Source organism: Manis javanica, chromosome 18, assembly GCF_040802235.1.
Source record: "Manis javanica isolate MJ-LG chromosome 18, MJ_LKY, whole genome shotgun sequence".
Lineage (NCBI taxonomy): Eukaryota > Metazoa > Chordata > Mammalia > Pholidota > Manidae > Manis > Manis javanica.
The window spans coordinates 1461227-1475356 of NC_133173.1; the positions used below are offsets into that span (position 1 = coordinate 1461227).

The window sequence follows — 14130 nt, forward strand, 5'->3', positions numbered from 1 at the left end:
CCCTTATTTTATTCTGGGGACAGACTGTCAAGAAGAAACCATAATACATTTACAGGAGCTCACTTTGCAGAGACGGCCGTCGTGGACTTTGACTGGAGACCCTCTGAGCGGCTGGGCGAGAGGAGCTGTGACGTCCGTGCAGGGTTTGTCCTGACATGTGCGGGCGCGGCTGGAAGGCTGCAGACCAGGCAGCTGTGGCTGAGTTTCTCTGCTGCCAAAGTGGAAAGGGGAAGAAGATGCCTCCTCCAGCAGACGGTCTCATTGCTGGTGGTCAGTGATAAGGGCAGGAGGGTGAGCTGGCTGGGCAGTGAGCACCCTGAGACGGTGTCAGGCTGGGGCTGTTTCGGGGGAAGGCCCAGCAAACGGGAGTGGCAGTTGCTGCTTTAGAACTGGTCATAACACCTCTTACTTTTCTTTCTCTTCATCACAGGAAGAGCAGAGTGAAATGTATGCCTTTATCACAAATCACACTCACACACGCATGGAAGAATAAACCTAAAACCTCCAAGCAGAAAGAAGAGCATGTGCAAAGGCCCAGGGGCAGAAGTGGCATTGCAGTGTGAAGGAGTAACAGAGGCAGTTTGGCCCAGGGTGAGGCCGGAGGGGCAGGCAGACCAGACAGGCCGTGGCTGTAGGTGGGGGTGTGTCTTGGAGGAGTGGGAAACCTCTGAAGGAGTATCAGGTTATCAGGCAAGATGCGCGTGTGTAAAACAGTCAGCTTTGCATTCTGGAAAGACGTCTCTGGCTACAGAAGGAAGAGTGGCCTTGGTCAAAGACGCCCGAAGAACCCCCGTGGAGGGGCCAGAAGATGCCCGCCAGGTGGTGGAGGATGCACTGCCGCAGGTGGCTTGGTACTCTTGGTCAGTGTGACTGTAGGACAGGTTGCCAGCGGTGGGACATGCGTGGTTCACCAGGAAGGGAAAGGTTGTAGCTACTGCTCAAGTGCTCTTCTGAAATGTGTGATTTTCATTAATTTACGCCCTCACTGTGATGAGCGGCAATGTCTCACACCCTTTGGGCATTTGCATTTTTTGAGAGTCTGAAGGATGGAAAAACTGACATTTCAGTTTTTAAAATTTCCTTTTTTAGAAATTATAAATGAGGTTGAACACTTTCATATGCTAATTTGATCATTGGTGTCTATTTTTCTGTGTCTGTTTATGCCTTTTGCCCATTTTTCAATCAGAATGACAAGCCTTTCCTTATTGATTTGCCTACATTCTTCATAAACAGAGGAAAATCTCTATTTTATATGTATTCCAAATATTTTACCTGGTTTGTCACATATTTTACTTTTATTTGTAAATTCTTCTGTTATATGGAAGTTGAACATTTTATTGCAATGATATTAACCAATTTTTTTTCCCTTTATGTCTCTGGCCTTAGTAGGAGTTCTTCACTTCAAGAATATGTCAATTTCCTATATTTTATTTTAAGTCTTATGGTTTACTTTTGTTTAAAGCTTGGATCCACCAATTATTTATTTCATTATAATGAGTAAAGTAGGGATTCTACTTAATTTTCTCCAAAGACTCAGATAATCATTACATCATTTATTGGATAATTTCCAATTTTCCCTTTGATCTGAAATACCGAGTTTATTATTGATTAAATTCAATGTGTAATTAAGCCTATTTATGGACTCATTATTCTGTTCTACTGGTCTATTTCTTCTCTAGTAAAAGCAGATATTTATTATTATAGCTTCATAATATATTTTAGGGGCAGATTTTTCCTTTCCCTACCATTCTGTCATCTTCTTTTTCAGAAATTACCTGGATATTCTATATGAGTACTTTTCCAGATAAATTCTACTTCTTGTAAGTTTCAAAATAATTATTTTTATATTTTGTTTGAAGAGCAATGTCTTTCCATTTACTTGCATTTAAGAAGGTTTCTTTATATCAATTCTGCATGATTCCTATCTAGTTTATTACTATGAATTTTAGATTTTTAGTTGCTATTGTATATGGGAGAATATCTTTAAAAAAATAAAATTATACTTATTATTGATTACCATTTCCATAGAAAAGTTACTAGTTTTTGTATACCAACTGGTAATTGGTCACCTTATCAAATTCTAATTTTTAATTAACTTTCTCATTAAGATACAGTTCACGTATCACAAAATTCACCCTTTGAAAATGTACAATTAGTTCAGTTTGCTTTATTGTTAACAAAGTTGTGCAACCATCACTACTGTCTAATTCTGGAATATTTTCATCACTCCAGAATGAAACTCCTTACCTGTCAGCAGTCACTTTCCAAACCCCCACACTCCCCGGGCCCTGGCAACCACTGGCTGCTTCTGTCTATTCTGGACATGATAGAATCATGTCACGTGCGGTCTTTTGAGTCAGGCTTCTTTCGCTTGGCATAATGTTTTCAAGGTTCATCCATGTTGTGGCATCCATCAGCACTTCATTCTTTTTTGTGACTGAGTAATATTCCGTGGCATGGCTAGACCACCTTGCTTATCCATTCACCCATGGAAGCACATTCTTTTGGTCATAATCGAATCATGCTGCTGTGAACATTTGTGTACAAGTTTTTGTGTGAATGTGTGTTTTCTTTTCTCTCGGGTGTGTGCCTCGCAGTGGAGCTGCTGGGTCTTGCGGTCACTCCGAGTTTACCATTTTGAGGATCTGTCAAATTGATTTCCAGAGCGGATTCACCCTTTTACATCCCTTCCAGCAGCGAATGAGAGTGAAAAAAATTTCATCACATTTTTGCTAACACCTGTTACTGTCTTTTTTATTTTAGTGGCTGTGACGTGGTATTGTACTGTGGCTTTGATTCTCATTTCTCTCATGACAATTGCTGTTGAATATCTTTTCATGTGCTGATTTGCTATTTGCGTATCTCTTTTGGAGAAATGTTTAATCAGATCCTTCGCCCAGTTACTAATTGGGTTATTTGCCATTGTATTACTGAGTGTGAGAGTTCTTTTCTCTATACAGGTCCTTATTCGATATAGGATTTAGTGATATATGCATGTGTTCTAAGCTGAGCCTATTAGAACCCACCTTGTATTTCCTGATGAAACTGTAGAAAAGATATTCTTTTTCTTGCTACTCACACACTTTCGGTATGAATTAAACCTGAGCTTCTTGCAGTCAGCTTTCCTAACTCCTCAGAGAAAGCTACCTGCAGCTGGAGAGAATGAGGCCAACACGAGAAAGAGAAGCAGGGCCAGGCTGTGGCCAACTAGTCGGGACCGGCTGCTCAGCCTCTGGTTTCCAGCCAGGCCTAAAGCAAAGGTCTACGTGGACCTTCCAGGTAGGCAAGTCATTAAAAATCCCTTTTGTGTTTTCCTTACTGTAGTTTGAGTTGAGTTTCATATCTTGCCATCAAAAGTCCTGAGCAGTCTGGGAGATCTAAGCATTTCTGTTCTGCTAAGGGTTATTTTTGTTTGTTGTAAAAATCCAGAATGCATGTTAAAGTATGTAAAACCACTGGCATATTCTTAGGATTTTTCTCCTTTGAATGGTTCACATACTGTCTCAATATATTCCCTAATACAAAGCTGCATTTTTATTCCAAAGATGGGCCCAACTTGGGCACACACACAAAAAAACACTTACTTGCTGACTTTGAGAGAAGATCTTGGGTCAATATTGGTATTGACACTATGTCAGTGAGGAGGAATCAGAAAATTGATGACCACGAGCTATGTTCAGGCAGCTGACCAATTTTGTTTGGCTTAATAATATTTCAAAATTGGGGGTTAAACCTAAAAATTCAGCTCTTCTGGAGAAACCAGGTTGGTTCAGTGGACCTGAATTCCTGTCTGGAAAAGACTGTCTGGAGTGAAGGGGTGGGGGTCACCTTTAGGCGGATGCCTTCGGGACCTGTGCTCACAGATGTGCACACACGTATTTGTAGCTGGTCACTGTCTGACATTTTAGTCACCTGTCTGTTCTGGGATGTTACATAAATCGGTGACCTCTTGAAGTCTCTTTTTGGTGATGTTCCTTGCAGTATCCACGGCTCTGGAGCAGAAGGGCGCTCCTTGCAAGGCTGCGAGGATTCACCTGTGAGAATATTGGGCTGATTGTTACCAGTGCCTCTTTTATTTTTTCCAGAACTTTTTCCTTTTCCCAGCTTATCAGGGCCTGTGGGCCCTCCCCTCAGGGCTGCAGTCTGCAAACAGCTCACAGCGTCCTGGGCTTGCTGTGGCCTGAGGGTGCGATGTGGGAAGGGATGATGCAGAGAGCCTGTAGGCGGCCTGGCCCCAGGCCCCGGACTTGACTTTGATCTGCAGCTCTGCAGCGCTGCTAATTGGCCCCGAGCAGGACAGTGTGTGTCTGTTTCCTGGGAGGTGGGAGGCTCATCTGTGACCTCACATCATGCTCCCAGCTCAGCTCTCGGCTCTGGAGATTGTTCTGACATTTTCCCCTCCCCACGGGCTGCCCAGTGAGCGAGGGGCTACATCAGGCTCCTACTGGCAATGGTGGTTTGCACATGTTCCCAGGGGCATGCAACCCCCCGCTCAGACCAACTTCATTCCAAACCGGAGGATGTCATGAGAATTCTTGGGTCCCCCCCACCGCCCCACTCAGCTTTCAGTCTCTTTTGCCAGCCGGGAGAGCAGAGGGCCAGAGCTGGGATTCATGCCGCACAGCCCCAGCATTGTCTGTCTGTTCCCTTTGTCACCATTTTTGGAAGTTTGTGGTTCCCAAGGCTAAGGACATGGGGCTTTTTGGGAGTCAGAGTGAGGGGGCTTTCATGGCAGAGCCCCTCCCTGCGTTGGTCGGGAATCCGTGAAGGAAGGCTTGTTCACGAGGCGATCTACAGCAGTGACTTTCAGTCATCCTATAGCGGCCTGAAGCAGTTTGTTTGGATAAACATTCAGCATTCTAGACAGAACATTTCGTAAAGAATGACTGAGTTGCATAGATTTATGCTGTCTTGAGAAAGGACTGGTGAGTCTCTGAGGCTGGAATTGCTTTAGTGAGATGAAGGCATCTTGGATATTTGTAAGACTGGCTCAGACCTTTTGCTTCTGTGGCCACTGTGCAGTTTTGAGACCAGATTTTCAGGGACATGGGCTGTGACTGAGGGAATTATGCAGACATCTACCTCCTTTGTCTGCTCAGCCCTTTTCTTTGTCATGGGGCAGCAAAACTTGACCTGCGGGTCACAAGGATGGACGTGTGATCTGAGCCAGGGAAAACGAAGTCCTGGGATTCTTCAACTGGGATCTGGAAGAGAGAATCCTGCTTTGCTCAGTGTCAGAGCTCTGTGGTCCACGTGAAAAGAACCGAACCAACGCAAGGCGCCCGTAGAGGGGGAGAGAAGTCAGGGTCCCGGGGTCTGTGGGGCTGGCCCCAGCCCTGCCTCTCCCGTGATTTGGCTATTGACTTAACCAATTCTGCTCTTTACTAAACTCATTCAAACTGGGTTTGGAGAGTCTGCGGAGTCCTGGCTAACGTGCAGCTCCTCGGGGCAGACAGGAGAGGCTGCGTGAAACCACAACCGGTACTTTGGCCCCACACCTTGATTCCTGGAGAATTTAAGTCACTGATTTGTCCCTGGAGATTTTAGAGCGTGGCCTCAGATTCAGAATTTCAGTGCGACTCCTATTGCTTTAGTGAGTGTGGTTTTTATTTTTGATATTGGTACTTAAAAATGGTTATTAAGGCAGATGCTGGAGAGAACAAGGGGTCAGAAGGGCGGGTTCTCCCAGAGCCCCTGGGAGGAGGGTCCCCTGTCCGCGGGGTGGCAGTGCGGTCAGGGCCTGTGGTTAGGGAGAGCCGTGGGGGGACCAGTCCGCTTCTCTTCAGAGCTGTCGTGAGCCGTCCCTGGGGACCAGAGCCCTCTGGTCCTCATGGGCAGAGGGATCCCTCGCGGCCACGCAGGCCTGCTGGCCCAGCCTCTCTCTCCTTGGCATGTGCATGCTTTCTGAGCACAAAATGTGCACATAAATACACACAAAATTAGAGGCGCATCGTATACATGGCTCAGTACCTTGCTTTCCACGCTTCGCCTTGTGCTGTTTTTGCGTGTCACCATCGTATCTGTTGGAGACACACCTGATGGTGCAAAAAAAAATTTGCCTACATGTGATGTAAATGAGTCTGCTTAAGCGACTCTGTATTGAGGATTTTAACTCATTCTGATTTTTTGATGTTGAATGTCACATGGCCACACGTATCCTTGAAAAAACCTTTGCTCACTTCTCCTTATTTCCTTAGGCTAGATTTCTAGAAGTAACCCAGGGAGGACACCCGTATGCAAGGCTCTCATTACACACTGACGGACGGTCTTCCAGGAAGATTCAACCAGCGGATGTTCTCTCGCCCTTAATGAATGACAGTTTTCTTCTTACCTTTACTGGTTGAACCCTCCAACTCTTGCCAGAATTACACATTATCTTAAGAAAACATTTGCCAATTTGACGAGTTAAAAAAAAGTCCATCTTATTTGAATTTGCATTATTTTCATTGGTAGTCGGGTTTTCTGAAAATGTGCGTTTTCTTATTATTTTGTTAACAACCCTTTTTTTTTTGCCCTTGCTTTTCTAATTAGACTTTTGATTTTTCATAATTCACTCTTAATGACTTATGAATATTAATTCTGTGCCATTTTTACCGCAAATCTGTTTGCAATTTGTTATTTATCTTCTAACCCAGATTTTTTTTGTCCTACACTCAAACTGTTTTAAAGGCAGATCGCTCTTCTTTTATGATTTTGTTTTCATTGCATTTTGCTCTTAGAAAGTTCTCATATTAGTTAAATTTGACTTATATAGTATTTTGATCATTTTATGATTTCATCTTTTAAATGTTTAACTCTGAAAAATCTTTTTTGGGGGTGTAATTCTGAGAAAAATTGAACACAGAAGAGGACAGAGGCTAATTTAACAAATGCTCATGTAATCTGCTTCTGAAATGTCACAGATGTTATCATTTGTCACATTTTCTTCAGATTCATAAACTGTAGGAAGTGAAATATCGCTGAATTCCCTTCGTTCTTTCCCTTACCAATGCCCCCTTCCCTCCTTAAAACAAACCCCATCATGAAATTTGTGGGTGCCCTTCAGTCCATGTTTTTATGCTTTTAATATATTTTATACCCTGAGAACAATGCATAGTATCACTTTGTGTATTTAAAACAATGAAGAAGTCCTAGCACCCTGCACGGTGTATACACTGTGTAATTATCCTTTTCTTAAGCTAAGATCACATTTTAGAGATTTATATACTTGGATACTTAGATCTGGCTGACAGGCTTGCTGTGTAATAGCCCAACTGATGAATATATCCCATTTTTTAATGTGCTCCCCTGTGGGAGCACCTGGGTCCCATCCGGTGCCCTTGTCTCACGCTTGTCCCACCTGCCTGCCCTGTGCACCGAGTAATGGCTTGGAAATCTCGTCGCCGTTGGGTTTCCGGGGTGTTGGCCCGAGACAGAGGCTAGAGGCGGGAAGTTTCCTAGGGAGTGGTTTGGGGTTCGACACTATGGAAGAGAAGGGGAGGAGGCAGATGGGCAGAGGGGAAAGGGGGCCATGATTCAGTCTCGGGAAGTGCCAGCAGACCCCCGAGAGGCCGCTGAGACTAGAAGAGCCCTTCTGAGGGGTCTGAGCTGGGGTGGGTGCCTGGGCCGGCATCCCCCACACCTACCAGGTCCCCGGACATGAGCCGCTCTAGGAGGGGTGTGTGGCTGGGGCAAAGCTGGGTCCCAGAGGGCCGACCTCTGGTGCTGGTCCTGCAGCGAGGGGAGTCGGTCCTCCAGTCCTGAAGGGGGATCTGGGCAGCAAATCTCAGCGTCCGCTGCCACTGTCTTGTCAGTTCACTGTCTGGGGGATCGGGCGCTTTCTGCAACTGTTCAGAGGGCTGAGATTTCCAAGGGAAACGTGCCACGGACGATCCAGGCTCAGAGTGCTTTGTCCGTGTAAGTGCTGTAGGTTTGATCCACTTACGTCCTTCACACATTCAGCCTGAGTGGGTCCTCTCTGTACTCTGTCTTGCAAAAAAAAAAAAAAAAAATAGTCTGAAGCTGTTGGCATGTAGATTGAGTCATTTGTTCCTTCACAGATACTTACTGGGCACCGGCAGAGTGCCCGGGAATGGTACCAGGGTTGGAGGTCCTGTGCTCAGAACTTACACTGCAGAGGGAAAGGCGGACAGCACACGAACACTGAAATACATGATGTAATGACAGATAGGGGTACACGAAGTGGGAAAACGTCACATCAGGTGAGAGGGCTAGAGAGGAAGAAGAAGGGGAACATTATTTTAAATGGGGGCCTTGGAGGCTTTTCTGATGAAGAGACATTGGAGCAGAGACCAGAAGGAAACATGCTTTCTGTGAGGATAAGAGTGTCCTAGGCAGGGGGCTCAGCAGGTGCCAAGACCCCAAGGCAGAGAAAGCTGGCACGTTCAGGGAGCATCGGAGAGGTCTGTGCGGCTGGTGTGGAGAGGGCAGGAGGCACCATCGATCAGGTCCTGGGGCAGCCGGGGGCAGATCTCGTGGGCCCTGTAGACCATTGTGGGAGTTTTGTCTTTGACCCTGAGAAGGATGAGAGGCTGCCAGGAGCCGCCTTCTCCAGGCCACCAGCGCCCACGTGGTGTGTCCCAGGCTGAGCAGGTGTTCAGCCATCTCTGTGGGAATTGGGGAGGCAGAGAAATTAAAAACACAGACTCAAAACATGGTCTTGACTGGCATTGTTATATGTGGGTTGAAATGGGTTGATCTGTTTTGAAGGCCGAGGTCCCCAAATCCGCACTCCGGCCTCTCTCCAGGCCCTTGCAGTGAGCTTCCCAGAGGTGAGGGTTCCCAGGCCCTCCGCTTGCATGGCGGTGCCCGCCTGCGCGCCCACTTCCCTGTGCCTGCTTCCCTGCAGCCCTGCTTGCCACAGGGCTGCTTTTCTCCCCATGGACTCCTGCCTGGTGATGTCGGGGTGCTCATCTTTACATCCCTCCTGGCTCGAGGCCCAGCCTCTCACCCTCTGGGGCTCTCATTTCAGGGGAAACGCGAAGTGTCCTTTTCCTAAATAGAATCCTCGACTCCACTGAAGCACCGTCTGATCCAGTTTTTGGCTGTGCTTATTGGCAATATTATTTTCTGCTTAAGCAAAGGGAAAGGAAGTCAGAGCTGCTTCATGAGGCCCAGAGCCCAGCCAGTTCCTGAAGCTCCCCTTGGCCTCTGCCTTTTCAAATCACAGCTGAAACTCCTCCAGTGGGTGAGGAGAAAGGAGGCACAGGGCTCCCCCGGAGCCGGGAGTCGGCCTTCCCTCTTGAGGTCTTGGGCCTTCTTCCTCCGCAGGGCGCCTCTGAGTCTTGGTGGGCTCTAAGCTCAGTCCCTGCACCTTTGGAGTTTGTTTTCTTGCTGAGAACCATGAGCAGCCTCACGAATCATCCAGAGCCACATTCCCCCAGGTCGCCGTGCCTACGACCTTCCTCCTTGCAAGGAAGCGTGTCCTCAGGTTCAGTGCGTTCTGGCCGGGTGGCCACGCAGGACCCCGGCAGGTTCCCAGAGGGCGGGAACGTGGCACACGAACGTGATGATGCTATAACATCAGACTGTGGGAAGGTGAAGGCTGTGTATACACACAGGCTCCTTTATGTTTTGGTGCAGTTCATCCAGCGCTCTCATACCCTCACGTGGGTTCACTGTGTGAGCTCAGCCTGGGTGGCAGGACGGACTAAAGGAAGTGGAAAATTGCTCCCCACAGTCCCGTGGGAGAGATCTGGGGCTCCTCAGGCAGCCCCAGAGGGAGAGGAAGCCAGGCAGGTCTCTGGGTTCCTGCTGGATTCCTGTGTGTCTTGTTCTCCATTTGAAGAGTCCCTGGCACATAGAAGATGCTCAATAAAGCATTTGTAGACCCAACAGTGTGAATGGCTGAGGGGTGTCCTGCCCGAGGAGTGGTTCAGGCCACTCAGCTTGGCCATCGGAGGAACGAGGGCCCCAGAAGATCGGAATCAGAAGCCGTGGCTGGTGCCCATTTGACAGACATAAAAGCTGACCTCAGAAAAGTCAGATCTGTCTAGAGTTATTAAGAAATCTGAGTAGGAGCGTGAGGGCTTGACCCAAATCATCCCTCTCTGGGTTCTGTCCTGCTTGTCGGTCACACCGGGACCGCCTTTGTCTGCTCCCCCCTAGGCTCTGACCTCTTCTGGGCTATGGCCTCACTTTATTTCATACAAGAGACACGGGACAGATGCGATGGGTTCCCAAGCCCTTTACTGAATCACCGTGAGGCCCTCGTTCTCCGAGGAGGAGCGGGGCTCATCGTGGAAGTGTGGGGTCCTGGGGGATGGTGCCCCAGACTGGAAGCAGGAGGGCTGGCTGGTCCTTGCCTGAGCTTCGCCCCCACCCACTGTCTGACTCTGGGAAAGTCACTTCCCCTTTGCAGATCTGTGACAGTGTGAGATCTGATAGGAAGTACATATTTGGAATTTTCTGAGCTGTAAGACCCATGGGAACATCTTTTGTTCTAATATTTGGTCTCGTGTTCCTAAAATCTTCAGTTCCTGGGATCACTACAGGTAGAGTGAGTGTCCTCTTATCCATAACAAGCTCCTCTCCATCGCACTGGGTTTATGTTAATAAGGAGATTTTGGAGGGAACCCAAGGATGGGGGGGCTGGTGGCCAGGGGAACTGACTGTGAATAGAGGGGCGGGACTTCCACCCACCCCTGGAATTCTGGGGAGGAGAGGGGCTGGAGGATGAATCAGCCATCAATGGCCAATGATTTGCTGAATCCTGCCTGTGTAGTGAAGCCTCCATGAAAACCCCAAAGGAGGGGTGACCAGAGAATGTCAGTGTGTCACCATCTGGGCTCCAACCTCCACAGGGGCGGAAGCACCTTTGTTAGGGTCTCGCCCCGTGTACCTCTTCATTTGGCTGTTGGTTCGTATCCTTTAACACCCTCTGTAATACTCTGGTAATCTAGTGAGTAAACCGGTTTCCTGAGCCCTGTGAGGTGGCAGGGGTGGTGGTGGGAACCTCTGATTTACAGCCTGTCAGTGGAAGCCCACGTGACAGCCTGGATGGTGACGGGCATCTGCAGTGGTGGGCAGCCCTGTGGGACTGGGCCCTTCCCCTGTGGGATCTGCTACCTCCAGGCAGACAGCGTCAGAACGGAGTTGGATGGCAGCACACCCGGCTGGTGGTGGGAATTGCTGGGTGGTATGGGAAGCCCCCACCTATACACCTACACACACACACGTTGGAAACTCCGTGCAGAGCCCTTCAGATCTCAGTGTTCCCCTGGGGAAAGTGACATCAAGTAAGTTACTATCTAATGTTCTGTGATGAATCTCTCTTCATTTCCCCTGATAGGGGTGACTGCTAGGGTGACCAGCCAACCATCTGCTTGGCATGCAGGGGGCTCCTGGATCCAGAGCTGAAGGTTTAAAGCCGGGCCAGTCCTGGCCAAGTGGGGAAGAGCTGGTCAAGCCAGCGCGCCCGGTTCTCTCAAGGCCATTTGGATGAGTAAGGCAGCCAGAGATCCCCACCTCCTGCAAGGCGCGCTCGCGGGGACCCTGTCCCACACCGTCCCTGGGTTACCAGCAGTGCGCAGCAGCGGTGCTGGCAGGTCGCTTCCGAGCTGGGGGCTGAGAAAACACCCCTTCCATCCGGCCCATCCTCCTAGTCTTGCTCTGCCTGCTGCTCGCTTGCATTTCTCCCTCTGGGAGAATCTGCTGCTGTGTTGTGAGCAGTTGTGCAGGTGTCCACGTGGTGAGGAACCGGTCTCTGGCCACTGAACCTTGACAGTAGTCGTGTGGATGAGCCTGGAAGTGGATCCCGCAGCCCTGGGGAGGTCCTGAGATGACGTCAGCCCCTGGTGACAGCGGGCTGGAACCTCATGAAAAACCCTAACCGGACCCTCAGCCAAGCCATTCCCAGATTCCTACCCATCTGACACTGTGAAGTAGGAAATGCTTGTTAATTTCAGCTGCTAAATTTTGGGGTGTAGTTTATTAGACAACAATAAATAACTCATAGATAACCAGCTCTGTGAGAACTCTCAGAAAGAGCAGGACTCCAACCCCTGTTTAGGGAAGGGGTGGGACTTAGTGCCCCGGCCAGAGTCATTGGTTCAGGTGTGGTCCCAGGAAAATACACCTGGAAATACCGGGATAAGAATTCTCTTGTATGTTGAGCTTCTGATGCTACTCGGGAGCCGTAAGAACAGAGACTGGAACTGCTCAAGGTGGGGTGAGATGCCAAGGGGAGAGGGCAGAGAAGAGGACAACGTGAAACTAAGAAAGCAAAACCGAGCACGGGTCCTGCGCACAGTGCCTGAGTGCCAGATCAAACTGTACCGGAGGCTGACCCTTGGTCCATCCAGCTACGTGAATCAGCGATTTCCATTTTACAGGGGAGGAAACCAACGCTCAGAGAGGCCAAGCACCTGGCTCAGAACCACACAGCTAGTGAGTGGCAGTCAGAACTCATGCCAGACCTTTAGGAGAGGGGGGCCCTCTAGAAAGGCATGCTGGACAATGCAGTAGCTTCTGAGAATCCCGGTTTCCCAGGAGTGAGAAATTCCTGGAAAGATCGAATGGATTGGAATGAAAAAAATTACAAGGCAGGCGAAGTTCATTCAAAATGAATGGGTAGCTCCTTTGGTGCTCCGGCTGCCAGCCTCGCTGGGGAAGACCGGGCCCCAGAGAGCTCGTGAATGTGCAGGTTCTCCATGGAGGCCTGAGAGCAGGGCCACACTACCTCCTGCAGGTCTTTATTTTAAACTAGCCCTGGCTCTGTAGCAGGAGGAAAGAAGCCTACAAGAAGTATATGAATTTCTGTAAGGTCAGTCTCAGTGTTCTAGTATTGGAGAAAATTTATTTCTTGATTATAAAAATTCCTCTGCATTTTGCGGTAGGATTCAGGCTCCCTGCATCCTGCAGCACAGCCACCTCCAACCTTTGGTCTCCAAGTACCAGGGAAGACGCACAAGTTGGGATGAGGCATAGTCGGTCTCAGATGCTTTGAACCAAAATGATGCACCGTAACCATGCACGTTTTCTTGGTGAGAACTAGTCACGTGGTCCCACTTGGGTGTCCGTGTGCTGGGAATGCAGCTTAGACCAATGCCTATGAGGAGCTATGCCCAGAATGGGTCTGGTGAGCACCTGTCAAGGTGTGCAGTTTGTACCCTGCAGAGATGGGGGACTGGGCCTAAAATCCAGACCTTGTTTCACTTGCTAAGCTGTTTGCCCCGGTGCAGGGATGCATCAGTCCAGAGGACAGGAAATCTATTTCTTCTTGCAGAGGAATTTCCTTTTTTATTGGCCCACCCAGATGGTGCCTCTTTCCCATTTGTGCAAAGGCACCGTATTATCTCCCCGTGGCCCCGGGTATCCTCACCCACGGACGTGGCGGGAGGAAGCAGCTTGTTTTCAGAGCGGGGCCAAGTGTCTGATCAAACTATTTCTACACCAGCTGTTCATGCGGGTGCCGTCAAGTATGTGTCCAGGAAACTTCTGACCCGAGGCGTCATCCTTCAGGTTTTCTGGAGATTCAACCCTTCCCAAGGTCACAGAGTGTCTGACCTGGGAGATGATGTCCTTGTACTTTCTAAGTTTGCAGGTGGGGAAGCACAGCTTGTCACGCCGTGAGCATGTGTGTGTGTTGGCTGCTGCTGTTAATGATAATTGCTGCTAGCGCTTCCATGCGGTGAGCACACGTGGGTCACAGTCTGAGATCCGCCACTTAAGGGCACATCTATTGCCTTATTCTTTTCTGTCTTTATAATTTTTGTATTCAATGACATAGGAAGTAGACATTTTGGGTCTGTAGACGCAAACTTTCATTTAGATGGCTGCTTCCAATACCTGCCTGAATCTGAGGGTCACTTCCTCAATTCTGGAAAAATCTTAGCTATTGTATCTTTGAACATCTTCTCTCCCCATTCCCACTGTTTGCTCTTTCTGGAACTCCAATTTACATGGTTAGAGCATCTCACTTTGTTTTCCCTGCCTCCTATCCCATCTTTCATTTTTAAAAATTTCTTTGTGTTTCTAGATTGTATTCTATATATTTCTTCCTATTTTCTACTTCACCCATTTTTTAAAATTCAGTGTGCCTATTCTGCTGTGCAAACCATTGGTGAATTTTGAAATTTAACTCATTTTATTTTCTACTTCAGTTCCATGTGTTTTGCTTCCTGTCTGCCT

At 48.4% G+C, this 14130-nt stretch overlaps 1 long non-coding RNA gene across 1 annotated transcript in view; it reads left to right on the forward strand.

Moving 5' to 3' along the window:
• Positions 1 to 6647, forward strand: part of LOC118971549 (uncharacterized) — a 33690-nt gene extending 27043 nt beyond the window's left edge. Inside the window, exons 2-4 of the long non-coding RNA XR_012127113.1 lie at positions 1769 to 1820; positions 3117 to 3279; positions 6198 to 6647. This is a non-coding gene — a long non-coding RNA (uncharacterized lncRNA). The remainder of the gene's footprint in view (positions 1 to 1768; positions 1821 to 3116; positions 3280 to 6197) is intronic.
• Positions 6648 to 14130: the final 7483 nt, after the last annotated feature.